General features: G+C 44.5%; 1 protein-coding gene across 4 annotated transcripts in view; it reads right to left on the reverse strand.

Annotated features, from left to right (window-relative positions):
- bcam (basal cell adhesion molecule (Lutheran blood group)) overlaps positions 1-15,486 on the reverse strand; it is a 53,201-nt gene that overhangs the window by 18,627 nt on the left and 19,088 nt on the right. The window lies entirely within an intron of this gene.

A 15,486-nucleotide genomic window follows, 5' to 3' on the forward strand; every position in this document is an offset into this window, starting at 1 on the left:
AAAATCTACATGTGAATAATTGATGCGTTGTGAGGAAGCTGGAGCGAGCGGGAAGGGAAGCAAAGGGAGGAGGGCAACGTCTGGGGGGACCCGTCCTAATAACGGGGATGAAAGAGAGTTTGCTGTCCGAGGTGAAATAAGAAGACATGAGTGGACAACCTGAAAGGAAGGATGCGAGGAAACAATGAGGAAAGTAAACATATAAAGAGGCTGTGGAGGAGGTTTTGATGTCAGCATCAATCTGCTTGAAAGCATTTTGTAAGCACAGTATATCAGGTCCTTTAGCGTACATCTGTTAGCATATTGTTAGCATTACTGCATCTGAAATATTTGCTGACAGGTTGTAAAATCCTTATTGATATGGGTTTTACATGCCGTCCTGTTGATGTGGTACGCTCTGTACTCGGGTTGCTAAATGTTCACATGTCAACCGCTAGCATGTTAGCATTTTATCTGGTCTAATTAGCCTTTGGAATTAATCCCTGACCATGAGACAGTGTTCTATCTTGTATTGTATTGAACCTTTATTTACCCATCGAGAAGATGATTCTCATTTGCAATGCTGACCCGGCGGCAGACAGCAGAGTAAAACACGGCCAAATAAAAGCAAATACAAACACGGCAAACCCATCTCCATCACGGATTGGTGGTTAAATTCAAAGCTCTCTTTTGTTCCGTTTTCTGTTTCTTTTGGATGGAAATCCACTGTCGACCACCGGATGGCGGCACACTATGTACTTTGACACTGTACATTTGACTAAAGGAGAAAATTGAAAACAGGAAGTACAATATTTCCGTTCACCTTAGTTTGTGCTTTCGGTACTCAGGTAGTCATCTTGCTGTGTGTTAGCGTATCAATGGTTAGCCTATTAGCATTTTATCCAGTCTCATTCGGCATTAGTACTTCAGTCCTCTTCCGTCTCACATCATGGGTCAACCGCTACTGAGTAACGCTGCACAAATCTTTGTTGAGACCCGGTACCGAAAACCTCTAATGAATCCATCGTTCCCCTTGGTGGGACGCAATAAGAAATACCCAAAACGCGAGAGCCTGTGATGGGAAAATTGTGAGACACATTCCACCCAGGTCAGGCTGAACAATTCACCGCGACCCTTGAAGCGGCCCAGAGTCGGGGGTCAGTCAAGTGGTGACGTTTACATTGGCCTACCTTGGTGCCAATCACTTTTCTATGTATTTCGCCCGCTACTTGGCACCATCCGCACACCCGATTACAACTACTTAAGTCTCACACTCGCACTTTGCCAGGAGGATGCGCATGTGATCCGGCCAGCCAAAAAGGAGCCAAGCGTCCAAGAGTGAAATGCTGCACACTCATCGGGATTTTAGAGCTGCTGCTTGGAAAACACACACACACACACACACACACACACACACACACTCACATAGATCCACACACAGCATATTAGATCAAGTGACTCACTGGCACATGTAGAAAGAGTCCAAATGTAACACACTTAGTCCACGTGTTTTATCTTTTTGCAAAACATCGCAAATTTAATTTGGATCTAGTCGAGAGTCGCTGGGATATCGCAGCCTATGTGGATGTGTGACGTAAGCCCCTCTCCGAACACACACACGTACATATGCGATGTTTGGTCCTGGAGTGATCAATCTGCTTTACACGCCAGGCAGCTGGACAGACAGAGCTGGCCAATTTCAGCATAATTAGGCAACCCTCAATCCAGTGAGAGCCTTGAGCCAAGTGTGTGCGTATATGCGTGTGTATGCGCGTGTAGAGTGGACAGGGGGATCACCGAATGGGTGTGGTCCTAGAGCTTGGAGGGAAATGGGGGTGGCGGCGGGGGTTCTTGCTACACGGGGGTCTCGTTAGCTGACGCAGGCCAGATAATCCGATTTACCCGAAGAGAGGGAAAGTGTGTGAGCGTGTGTAATGGGGGGTGTGGCCGGGTAGCGAGACAGATGGGAATGAGACGGTCAGATGTGGACACACAAACACACACAAAAAGACACGCACGTACTTACATTTGATCTATTATTGAGATGTTTTTATGAGAAACCGAAAAATGGTAAAAAGCTACAGTTAAGTACAGTACGCGTGCATTTGTGTGCGTGTGCGGGTGCGTGCGTGTGAGACACTGTCAAAGAGTCAAAGCAAGGCGGCAGAGCGGAGACGACCCGCAGAAGCGATATCGGTCCCGTATCTCCTGAAAAGTTAATGCGGAGCTGTCTTCAATGCTCCCGCTCTAGTCTTTTATGCACTTTGCTTCAACTCCTTTCTGCAGAAGCGCAGAAGCGTACACACACACACACACACACACACCCCCACGCACACCCACACCCGTTCTTTCTCATTAACAGAAGAAGCCAACTGGATCCTCTCTTTCCCTTTCACCTACTGCCGTAGTCCGGGCATCAAAACCAGGACAAGTTTGAAGCTCCCTTCTCAAAGAGCATTGTTTAACACACAGCGCACACACCCGCTGGCGATGAGAAGAGTGCCAAAAAAGCAGACAAAAAAGAGGGAGACAGCACCGATTTGTCTTCTCGCTAACCCAAACATTGCTCATGAGGGAGGATGACTGTACGGCTGTAAAGGGGGGCTGATGCGTTCATCATGGTCCCCTCGTGTGCATGTGTACGTGTATGTGTGTGTGTGTGTGTGTGTGTGTGCGTACCTGTATGAGTGTGAGTGTGTGGTCCAAAACAACCTTGGTGGCTAAGTGGATTATTATGAGTTGGACTGTTGGCAAAGCAAACAGAGTTCTGGCGCAAGGACTGAGTCACCTCGAGCAGAAGGTCACCAAAGGCTGGATTGACACTGCAGCTCCAAGTGGCCACTTCCCAATTCAATGCCGATATCTGCATTGTGACTGACAGAAGGCATGACACAACGCCCAAATCGCATGCAGTCAACTCCACAAGTGTCAGCGCCAGGCAGTGAGAAGACAGAACAACACAAATGATACAAATATTAAACTTCACTCAGGGGTGTTCGACTCCGTTGGAGGAGGGAGACATCTAAAACTCAACATGCCGGACAGGGGCCCTCGAGGATCCGAGTTGGTGGCCCCTCCCTTACATAGTCTGGAGTCGGCTGGCATCGGTGGCTTTTATTCTCGTTTTTTTTCCTGCTTGACTCGAACGGCGGCATATTGGAATTTTCATGTGAATTAAACTCTGGTTCGCCAAACAGAATGTACATAACACAATCAGCCTTATTGGCCAAGTACTGTATGTTAAAAACAGACAAAGAATTTGCCTTTGGAAGTTTGAGCCACTCTCTAGTACAACAGCAAACAAATAAGAAAAAAAAAATAAAATAGTATCCATTTATTCCTGTACAGTTTGTACAGTTTGCTATTCACATCTGTGGCATTTATTATTCATGTAGAGTTGACACAGACGCCGCGGCTCTCATACTGCTCGCTCTCATTGCCTCATCTCGTAAATATGTACAGAGAGATTCACTTTGCTGTTCTAAAAGTCGCCATCGCGAAACGAATGAAGCCGTATTCCATTCCATACCTTTCACGCAGACAAAGAGCATTTGGCTTCATCCGATGTCTGCTATTAGCTTGATGAGCCGCCATTAGCGTTGCGATAACACAGCACAATGGCTCACTAATGTTCAAATCACATTTGCGCAGCGAATTTTTTTTTCAGTCACTCATAGTTAGGACCACGCTGCAGGAAATTTGGGATGCCCAGGTCACATGATAAAAGAAGGAAAGGGGAACCACTAGCTCACCGTGCTGCCCTTGGGTTGGCCCAATTAGGTGGAACATTGGAACTTATTGGCCAGCTGTATGGATAAATACGTGTGTGTGGGGAGGGGGGGGGGCGAATGGGGGGACCCCACGTGAAGCTCTGAAGTATGTCAACGAAGGGATGATGAGAGCAGAACAGGTGCGGGCCAGCAGCAGCTGCTGCCACACGCGCACACACGCACGCACGCACACTCATGCACTCAGAGGCCAACAATGGACGGCCAATGTGAAAGGCGAGTGTGGTGGCTAGGGTGGGCGGGGCTAGGTAGTAGGGGGCGGAAGGTGACTGTGGAGGAGCTACTGCAAAACGGGCCACCGGAAAGTGAAGTGTTGCTCTGGATTGTTCTGATATATGACATTAAAAGGGACATACTATGGAAAATTGGCTTTGTAATTCATCCCCCCTTTATTGCGGGAGCGACGTTCCAGATAGGGGAACATTTATGATACAAAAGACCCCGCCCCAATTTTTTATTTATTTCATTGTAAATCATTGAGACCTTAAAATAGCCCTCCCACACATTTTTCAACTAGTGCTGCTTTTAACTAATTCGTCGCAAAATTTTGCATAATTAATCATGATGAATCGTATTTGTCAACTACAATTTTTTACAAAGCTTGGAACCGATATTTACTTGAATAAAATTTTGGAATTAATATGGAAAAAAATTCAAAGCCAAACTCTGCGCGTGAGCGCTTGGAGGTGAGCTGCGTCTGACAGCCGCATCAGTGCAAGCATGCTCATCGTCTAACTCTTTTACTCTTCTCTTGGTGTTCATTTAATGGCTGGGAAGTGCATTGGCAACTGTGGCTCTCCTTTCCCAAATGCAAGGGCATTACAGTAAGTACACTCAAAAAGCCCATCAAAAAAGAAGCAATTTAGCATTGCATTTTGACAAAAGGGACACTTGGGAGCTGTTTTAAATTGTGAAAAAAAAAAAAAAGCATAATAGGTGTACTTTAAGAGCCAGGCTAGGAGCGTAGAGGCAAATACGGCACGTCTGCTCCGCAACTGCTTGGCCAATCTGCATAAATATACATAAGCAGCTTGCGGGGAAGATGCAAGAATATAAAATATCACCATTCCCAAGGCACACGCTGGGAAAAAGAGAATTTGCTATCAATATGCTGAGCATGTGAAGCTTGATGTCAGCTAAGAAAATGTCTATGGGCGCCATAAAAGCCTTCTGCTGTAAGAAAAAAAAAAAAAAAGTCAACGGTTGTTAATAACGAATGACGGAAGGAAAGACGAGGGGAGTGAGTCTCTTCACGGAAAGACTGAAAAAAACTTTTTTTGGGGGGGGGCGGCGTATATTGCACTCCACTTTTTTTTCATACAGTTCAGGTCAGGTTACACTCAATTCACGTGATTTCCCGTGCATCCAGCAGAGCTGATCCAAGGCCAGATTGGCCTCAAAGCGGATGTGCTGATATTACCGAGTCACTGCGCCGCAATTACAGGATTTTTTTTTTTTTCTTTGTCTTGGGTCTGCTGTGTCTGGGCTGGTAAAGACTGACCGCCTCAGCAATCCAACGTCACACCCGGTAGCGTCGTGGCTACACATAAACACACTCAAACCCGCGCTGAGGCCGCAGCTGGCGCTCCAGATCTTCACTATCGTTTGTTTTGGGGGTTTTAAACAGACAGCACTAAAAGATCGGCGAGCGTCTTTTTCCCCCCGCCCTATAGTCTGCAGTTTCATTTCTTATCGTTTGGCATCATTTTTACTATCTGTCGACTCCGCAAAGTACTTTTTCCTTTTTTGTGCTTGAAACACGCCTTCATTGAGATTCAGCGGTTGCACTTGAGAGGAAGGAGAGGCAGAGGACATCGGGGGGCAAGTTGATTTGATGTTCCCGCAGACTTGACGCTGACGTGACGGCGCCGAGTCCAACGTGAAGCAGTGAAGCAATTAGCCTGCGACAACGAAATCAGTGCACGGGTTGATTGCGTGATCACTTTAAGATCTTAAATTTATACTTCTACAAATACATGAAGGTGAGGGCGATGCGATTTATTGTCTGATCTGGTTGACGAATTAGGTCACAGCTTTTTTGTTAGTGATGAGCAAGCTGTGCAAAAAAGAAGTAGTTGAACACTGAACTGTTGGACATGTCTGATTAGGATCACCTGTAAAGCTTCTAGTGCATTTTTAGGTCCATTCCAAAATTTCACCCGAAAGCCCAACATCATAATTTTTCGGTGAGTGTTGAGACGTTACGTTGTGCCATTGCGGCTTGACACATTCACATAATTAGATGCAAGGTGACTTCAGGTAGAAGCTCCACAAAAAGCTGTGACTGGAGTTCCTGCCCACTCATCAGATGTGAAATTTATTTCTGAAAACGTGTCTGCGAGCCAGCCCTTCTGAATTTGTGGCGTTGCAACAGGGTTGGAATAGTTTTGAATTTTTCATTATTGTTAGTTTTTATTTCATTTTGACTTTTATTTGTTAAATTCAGTTAGTTTTAATTCGTTTTTAGAGCAAGTTCATTCGTTTTTATTAGTTTTTATTTTTTCACATGTGCTTCGTTTTAATTTGGATTTTGTTAGGTTTAGAATTTGTTTTAATTTTTTAATGTATGGACTATTTGTTGAGTACAAGATAAAAACAAAAGGTCACTAAGTACTGTGTAATAAAGTAAGGTAAACCACAATTCCCATTCGAGCGTGTGAGCTTCCTTCTTCTATAAAGGCTTCAGATTTGAAAATCAACCCAGAAAGCTCATGTATGATAGTAATTGACAAAGACAAAAATGGACATTTTCGATATACGTATATTTAGTTTTAGTTAGTTCACAAATGTAAGACGTAGTTTCAATTGAATTCCATTTTAAAAGAAAGAAAAAAAAAAGAGCATTATTTTTTTCATTTCATTTTGTTAACAACCATGTTTTTTTTATTTTTTTATTTTAGGTTAGTTTTCATGAGCTTTAATAAACCTTGGTTGCGACTTGACAATTAATGTCCATACGCTGTGTAATGAAGTACTTCCTCCGTTTTGCTGCAGCTGTGTCTATTGTCAAAGCGCTACACCATAAACAAATTGGAGTTGAGTTAAGCATAATACGTCTCTTTAAAAGTGTATAGTCCATTTGCACAGCACGCTACAAACGCTTTGGAGACACAAATCATCACGGCAACCACTCAGCAGGTGTCGCCTGCCGGCCGAGCTGCGTGTGCGCATTCCTCAGTGGTGCGTTAAAGCCGCAGCGGGCGCGTGCACTTGTAATGGATAAATCACAATCTTCCTTGAGTGTGGTGTCATCCCGCTTGGCACTTTTTTGGAGGGGGCACAAACAGCGCTGAAGTGGGCAACAAGGCCCATCTCTCATGCACTCTTTTGTCCGTCGGGAGATTCCCCCCTGTCGTCCTAGCAACGGCGTGGGCCATAAAAGTCGAGGCCATTCATAGGGCGCATTTTAGGGCGTTGCGGTCAACAAGTGTGTTTTGTCCGACAAGAGTATTAGTAGGATAAATGCAGAAAGAGGTGAGAGAAAGAAAAAAAAAAAAAAAAAAAAAGCCTCTGTTGAGTCACTGCTGGCCAAATAAGGTGACAACATGACGTAAGCTGTGGAAAGTTGAGCTCCCTTGATGCAAACCTCCTCGATGGCGGCATTCTTCTGTTCAAGAAAGACACTGGCACGGAAACAGGAGTTCAGAACATCCAGAAAGAGACTCTCATTCGATTTTTTTAAAAAAATGAAAGAATTGGTTGTTCCAACCTTAATTTTTGTTACCATAGCATTTACTATTGTTTTGCTCTGTACTGGATTGTTGATCAAATCAGCTGCTAAAAACTGACTAGCATGACAATAGCTCAACCTTCAGCTCCTGTCATAATACACGTTTCAATATTTAATTCCCATTGGGTGAAAATAGGAAGTAAAATCTCATTACTTTTCAAATCAAATCAAACAAAATAAAGCGCGGAGCGGCTAGTTAGCGCGCTAGGCTAGGTCTCTCCCCACCCTTACCCTGCGCGGCCTCCTTTCATTGGAAACTCAATATCACAAAGAAGTCAGAGATGGACTATGGGAGGGAAAAAAAAGCAATCAGCGGGGTGTCACCGAGGGGCCAGAGATGAGAGAGGACGTTAATATTTAATGTCTCGGGGCGCTAGCCCACATCACCCCCCGAAATATTGGCCTCCTTCTGCCTTGCGGGGCCTCCAATTAACACAACGTTGTCCTTTTCTTCCCCTCGTAGCCTCGCTAGTCGCTCCTCTCCAGCCGCTGGCTAAATATGACATTGAGGACGAGGTGGCAAAAATGTACAAGCAGGAGTGGAAATGTGAGCACATGGAGTAAGACCAAGTGACGGGATAATGGCGTCCCCTGTGTGTCTTCTACACATATTTATCAGAGTCAGTGCCTTCATGGATGGGAATGATCATGAGAATTTGCCACCGTTGGTAGTAGCTTCCCCTAACGAGCGGTACGCCCAAGCGAAAGTGAAGCATTTCGTACAGTTTCAATCAAGTAGCGCCGCAAAGGAATAACGGTTTTGTTTGGCTCCGGTGCTGCCCCTACAGTTTCATCAAGGTATCTACATGAGGGATATGCAGTTAGAATGCAAAGACACGCTCAAAAGGGACTGAAAAGCATGTTAGCGCTGAAGCTAGTGCTAATGAGAATGTGATCGAAGGTGGTGTTTTTCAGCTCAAGTGATATTTTTTCATCAGGTAAGTTGATTGCCTCTATTAAGTTTTAATTGATTGTTGTTAAAAAAAGAAAACAACATCCAACCGGTAACATTTCGTTTTTGGCAAGACTCCATTATGAACGAATCTTGCTAGCAATGCTAGCTGTTTTGTCGTCTCACCGTGCACGTGTTAGGGTACGTTTCTTTGGTTAGTGAGGCTGCATTCAAATCTTGCTTGCACATTCAAGACTGCCAACTCTACCTTTAAGTATTTTATCATCCTAGTTGGCATGTACAGCGGTGCCGTGATACCAGTGACCTTAAAATTTTGGAGATACGAGCTGCCAATTGGCCAATTATTATTATTATTCTTTTTTTTGCTTTGACTTTGACTTGTTGGCACAAACTTGCAACTCAACTTAACTCACTTTACAAAAGCAGCAGTTTCGCAAACAGCGAACACGTTTTCCAAAAGGAGGCCCCGAGCTGTTTATGCCATTCGCAGCTGACCAGCTTTACTGGCAAACTAAATAGAAGTACATCTTGTGTATGTAAAACAACAGAGCTTTTCCTGATGAAAAGGATGGTTAGCTTAATGTTCACAAACAATGCAAAACGCCATTGACATACTGTCTGGTTAGCATTGATGGGCGCGGTTTTAGAAGCGAAGGATATTTGAACACAAATGGTGGCGCAACACATGTGTACAGTTAATAAAACAATGCTCGCAGACATATATTCTTTATCCTCTGCCAAAAATCACTGATATTACAGCATCTTTGACTGCGGCTCACATCTTGACAAACTCGAAAGTCGGGTCACTCGTACGCCAAGGCCCCGCTGCATTTAGACTCACTTCTCTGCAGAGGATAAGTGCCTTGCGGTCGCTGCACGTATCCTTTTCAGAAGCGAGAGAAAACAATCTGTATTCTGTCAAAGCGAGACAGGAGGGACGAGGGAGGCTGACTGTGTATAAATAAAACGGCAAAGACATTAAGGCTGCAGCTAATCTCACTAAAAGGCTCGGGATAAAGTGCTGCCGCCTGGGCTGTTTGGTCTCTCGCTCTCTGTCACTTCCCCTTGAATCAATTCATCCTCAAAGTCATTTCCAAGCATGCTGCGCAGATAAATACTCGGCCCATTTACGCTAATGCAATTCTGCCTATGGACTGTACGTTTGCGCCGTTCGGGACACGCACACAGCCTTAGGTCAGCCGGAGGGGAAATGAGATTTCAATCAAGTACACACACAATTGTACACTATGCTAAACTGCTAATTTACCGTCGCTCACAAGCACACCTGCCTACCCCTTGTTAGTCAACAACTCCATTCTTTAAACATTTCCCGTTGTCTGGATTTTTTTTTTTTTTTTTTTTTTTTCATTCCCGCCCGCGGCAGCTGTATTTTCGCACCCAAGCGTTTGTGCTGGCCAAACACAAAGAGTCACGCTCACACCATCCCCAAACAATGAGGGTCAACAACACCGACGTGATATCGTACTTTGCGGCCTTATTTCACCACTTGGGAATTTTTAACGTCACTTTGCCAATCCTGGCTGCTTCGTGACCACGGAAGGTTACCAGTCACGGCAAAGAGGGCAAATGATGATGATAACCCTGGAAGAGAAACTTGTACTTGTGATGGAGGGAAGTGGTACTCTCGTCTATGTCCTGGCTGCAATATGAGTCTGACAATCAATGAAATGAGTACTAAGTATGTGTAGGTAAATTAATTGTTTGTTTAGTTTTATGACATGTTGGTTAACTTCTTTTTACACTTGGCACATCAATGGTTGCTCTCATCTATCTGTCAATCATTATAGCATACGCAACGCTTTTAGTATATATTTGGAAAAAAAGCTGTATAGTTCTGAACAAAAGTTGCAAATTTTTCTGGAACGGTTGTGTATTTCTATTTTTTTTTTTTTTTTTTAAGTACGGTAACCCCCCCAAGAAAAAAAATATATATATTTCAAAACAATTTTTGATGACAGAGTAAAACGACTTGCAAAAAAAAATCAAAGTTCCCCCAAAAGTCGTATGTATTTCTGAAAAACGTCCAAAAGGTGAAAAACGTAAATTTTCTCCTGAAACGTTACATAATCTCGAAAAAAAACGTTCATACTTTCGAGAAAAGCACAAATATTTTCAAGTCATAATCTTTCACCCGAAAGTTTAATATTTTATAGAAAAATGTAGATACAAAGTCATAGATTAAAAAAAATGCATATCGGCATTATCCCCCCAAAAGGTTGTATATTTCCAGTGTTTTTTTTTTTAAGAAAAAAATCACAAAGATAATGTTATATATATTTTCGCGCAAAAAAAGATGTATTCCCAAAAAGGGTTCATATTCCACAAAAAAGTCTATATATTTTACAAAAAAGTATTATCATGGAAAAAGTCGTACGTTGAGAAACAAAGTTGTGAATTTACTCAATTTTATTTTGACAAGTGTTTGCACAAAATGAAATCATCTTTGACAGATACATTTTTTAAAACGTTTTTTTCCACTTGTGTCACAGCTAAGAATGATAATGATGTTCCCTGAAACATTTTCTATACTGAAAAAAAGATTTTTTTTTATTTTTGTATTCACAGTGTGACCCAAGAATGGATTCCTTCACTTGCACTTGATCTGAATGTGAAAAATTGCTCGGGATTTCGAAGTCAAATGCGCCGGCTTCTGTCTGGCACGGGCGCAACCAGCCCATTTTTCTAAGTGCCTCTTTAGTTGTCTCGCTGCAGGAGCAGCGAGCAGCACTTTTCATTCCAAACACTTTTGCTCACTCGCTAATGAGTCCTCGTTTTGGCAGCAGTTGCCGAAACGAGCATCTCCATCACTTCTGCCTTCAGCTACGCCCTCTCCCAAAAACGGCGGCCAATGCCCAGGCGGGACGGGGAGAAAGGCCACGGGGAAATTCTGCAACTAATGGATAGCCTCTCTCGCTACGAGTCATGACAATACATTCTTCCACTGTGCTGTGACTTGTGTTTCCAGCCCACGTTTTGTGCACATCACAATGGATTGGCTGAAGCAAATCATTGTCGTCGCCAGTCGATCTGCACCGCGACATCATTTTTAATTGTATTACGTTAAAACAACACATCAGTACTCGCCAGCTCAGTCAGCACGTATTTTTCCACCGTACTGCAATTTGTGTCCCAGTCTTTCAGATTTCAGTTTGGAAATATCTCATTAAAGGATTTCACTGTCAGTCGGCATATTTTCTTCCGCCACGATGCAACTTGTTTCATTATTACAATTTTTAAAAGGCAAATTGAGGGATTTGACTCTCTCTCAGTCAGCGTGTATTCGTCCACCGTGCAGCAACTTGTGTTTCAGTTTTATCAATAACTTTTAAACAAAACAGAAGCTCTTACCAGCTCAGTCAGCATGTATTAGTCCACTATTAGGCCCCGCCTCTTAAAGGAACATGCATGTCAACAGACACAACGACGCGTACATTATTTTCCAATACATTTGATGTTTTTCTGTGTTCGAATATGTTTACCGTGTGTTCTAAAAGTGTGTTGAATAAGTTTAAGCGTGTTTAAAATGCCAAAGCGTCCAAACATGGTTTACAATATCACAACTTTTCACCTATTGCAGGCGAGTATGGAATGAATCCCCTGCGACAAGGTACCATGAAATATGCAAATGTCAGAGTTCTGTGTGGATAGGATTTTTTAAATCCACAAATAGGGACGGATGCGAGGCGGGGGGGGGTTCGTGACAAGCCACCCTCGTTGTAATGAGATGACAGGCCACTGGAGTGCACCATTTTGGATTATTCCTCCTTTCTTTCCTTTCTCCTCATCGCTCCTCCGTCCAGGATACATCCAGCATGCTCAATAGAGTGGCTAAGCTCCGGCACTCCCCCGCCCCCGAGTGTGCTGCGCCGATAGCGGGATATAGAGGCTGAGGCGTAAACATGCTGCACGCCTGATTGGGCGAAGGAGAAAGGCAAAATGAAAGCGACAGGGAGGGCCCGGCATAATCAAAGGCAGCGGAGACGCTGTAGCGCAAAATACGGCTCACTGCCGCACCTAACCCCCCCCCCCTTCTCCCGTCCACCCTCCCCCCCCACTCGGATAAACGGCGTTATACAGTCGCCACAAAGGCCACGCTCGGCGGGTGTTAAGGGAGACGCCGAGAAACCCCGCCGAAGCGTGAACGCCAGCATTGTGCCGGGAGAACCTGCGGACACATGACCTCTAAATGACCTCTGCCTTGGCCTCCGCATGCCCACTTGTTTTGCACGCCTCGTCATGCACTGTAAGACCGTGTCCAGTCTGCCGTACAAGTTGAGCGACTTGAGTTTCTGTGCAGTCGACAATAATGTGATGAAAGTCACGTCGAAGTCGATAAATCGATGACGTCTTTGGTATTTTTTTTCAGCACAGTTCAGCATCTTAATGATAGCATTCCATGGGAAACACCATCGACACACAGGCTAACGATTAGCATCCAAGTAGCCGTGTTGTTGCCCTGAGCACAAACAGCAACATGTAGATGGAGAATATAACGATACTGACAGGCATATATTCCTTATCTTCTGTGAAGACCGACTAATATTACTGCCGCACTGATAAGTCAAGAGGAGCTCAATTTAAGCCACAGTATTGTATACCCGCATTGTTTCGTATACTGCCCCCAGGTGGCCAAGGCCCGCAAATCGGCGAGTCGGAAGTCTTCTGTTAATCGGCTGACTGGAAGATGAGATGCCCAAAACTTTAATTATGTATGATTAATGATTAGTTGACTTCAAAATGTAAACGTCGATGCTGACTCGGAAAGTCGATTTATGGAGTACGTGGCTCAACGCTAGTGAAGATTACATCAACATTGCAATCCGATCGGTAAAAATACTACGGACTATACGGCGGAAAATCATACAGAGTGCAATTTAAAGATTACAGTGCTGGTTTGGGAAAAATGTGTGCTACCCTGACCTGTTGTTCCCTGGCAGAAAAAATGTTGGGGACCACTGATTGAGTCCGTGAACATGTGATGCCTTCAGGTGCCGGAGAAAGTAATGGACATCTGATCACTATTTGAACCGTTTGAAATCAATTTACAGTAGTACTTGCTGATTCTTCATTTGTGGTTGAGCCCCAAACAGATTTCCGACCATTTAGATTCACATTTTCCTTCATGTGTTGCTTGACTGAGGCTTTCTCGTTGTTTTTGTGTGACTTTACAATCAGACGGGCTGCGATTTGATCAACAGCCGCTGTCCCCAAACATGGCATAAGCCCTTGATTTCGTCTGAGCCCAAATCATAAGCCTTTTGCGTGTTATACCTCACACACACACACTTAGAAAAACGTTTTCACGCCACGCCTACCCACCAACACCCCCCCGCCCCCTCCCTTTGCTCACTTTCGGGCCTTTTTTGCCTATTATGGTGGATTAACTTTCTAATGCTTGGATGAACTCAAGTGAGTGGGGGGCACAGAGTCACACATCAGTACACCGGCAATCTCTGGCTGGCTGGCTGGCTGGCTGGCTGGCTGGCAGGCAGATATGGTCACAAGCCCGCTGGCGGAGACACATGAAGCCTTCTGCAGGAGGCAGACTCCCATCATGCATCTAGGCAAGGGGCGCCCAAACCCGACTAAGCCCCCTTATTAATCCCCACCTTATCCCTGCGAGATATAATAATTCAGACTTCATTAGGATTCTGCGGCATTTTTCCCTTTCTTACAGTTGATTTGAATACCCGCTTTGTCGTTGTTTTTGCGAACCAAAACAAACACCGCAATATGATACTCCACAGTCTCCTCTTTGGTGCAGTTGACCTTAGTCTCCTCTCAGATGAAATCAGCCTCTTCACCGGGGCCGACAGCCCGTAAATGCGGGAGAGCCTCGTTCTCCTTCATTGTTTGTTAGCATGTTAGCTACTGCATGATGCCTTCGATGCGCCGTGGTTTTTGCAGTTTTGCCACAAGGTGGGATTAAAATCCCCTTCTTGATCTCACTGAGGAAGAATAATTCAGAGTTCATGACTCTTCTCCTACAATGGCCTACGGTACGGCAGCGGCGCACGAGGCTCGCTAGCCACGCCGACGGGTGAATCCTGACGGCGATAGACGGACGCCTCGCATATCTCCTCCAGTCTCTCAACTGATGTCAGCTCTCACGCAGATAGTCTCGTTAAAAGGAGATAAAAGTAGGCCTTTGCTTGAAGGCGTCCTTCGTTTACGTGGCACCGCCTTATCATACGTGTGTCTGCGTTGCTCAAGAGCGCAGATCTATTTTTTGCAGCGACACTTCAAGACAGGCCGCCAGATAAGCCGGCAGACGAGGACATAGCCAGCCGCTGCCGACATACGTATAATATTAGCAGACGCCACGTATGTGGACTATAAGTGGCCAAAGGGCACGAGAAAGACGAGAGTGCGAGGGACAGCTATGCGCTACAAATGTAACTGGGGACTGCATGGGGGGTCTTTAGTTCATAAAAATGTGGTGCCGTAGTAGGAAAGCCAGAATTAAGGTCAAGATTTGGGTGAAAAGTAGCTTCCCCCCAGTGTCGGGGGAAAAGTACATTTAGCGTTTTGGTGTTTGACACAGAACACAAACATTTGAGTGTACAAAAATAAACAGTGCAGAACTGCACTCCGCATTTGCTGCCGCGGCCCTTAGTCTCCTCTTGGATACCACGAATCTCCTTGACGTGGCAAACAGCAGGTCTCACAAATGTACACGCAGCTAGAAATACAAAAGTCAACAAGCAAAATAAATAGTGCCAACAATAGTCACCTCTTGGATAAATGTTGTATTGGATACAAATTTCCACCTTCATACTCCCAAACTCTCCCAAATGTTTCCTGTAGTCCATTTGTCTTTATCTTCCATCCATCCATCTTCTCATCTTTACTGTTGTAGGTGAGATGGGGCCTATCCCAGCTGACTTTGGGCGTGGTACACTCTGGACTAATTGCCAACTAAACGCAGGCCCTTATTCTCCTCTTGGAAAAAAAAAATCTCCTTAATGTGGCAAACAAGTCTCATGAATGCATACACATCTTGAAATTAGGAAAATTAACACACCGCAGTATTATACTGCACAATCCCAATTTTG

Source organism: Filicampus tigris, chromosome 8 (assembly GCF_054856515.1).
Source record: "Filicampus tigris isolate MCC_2025a chromosome 8, RoL_Ftig_1.0, whole genome shotgun sequence".
NCBI lineage: Eukaryota > Metazoa > Chordata > Actinopteri > Syngnathiformes > Syngnathidae > Filicampus > Filicampus tigris.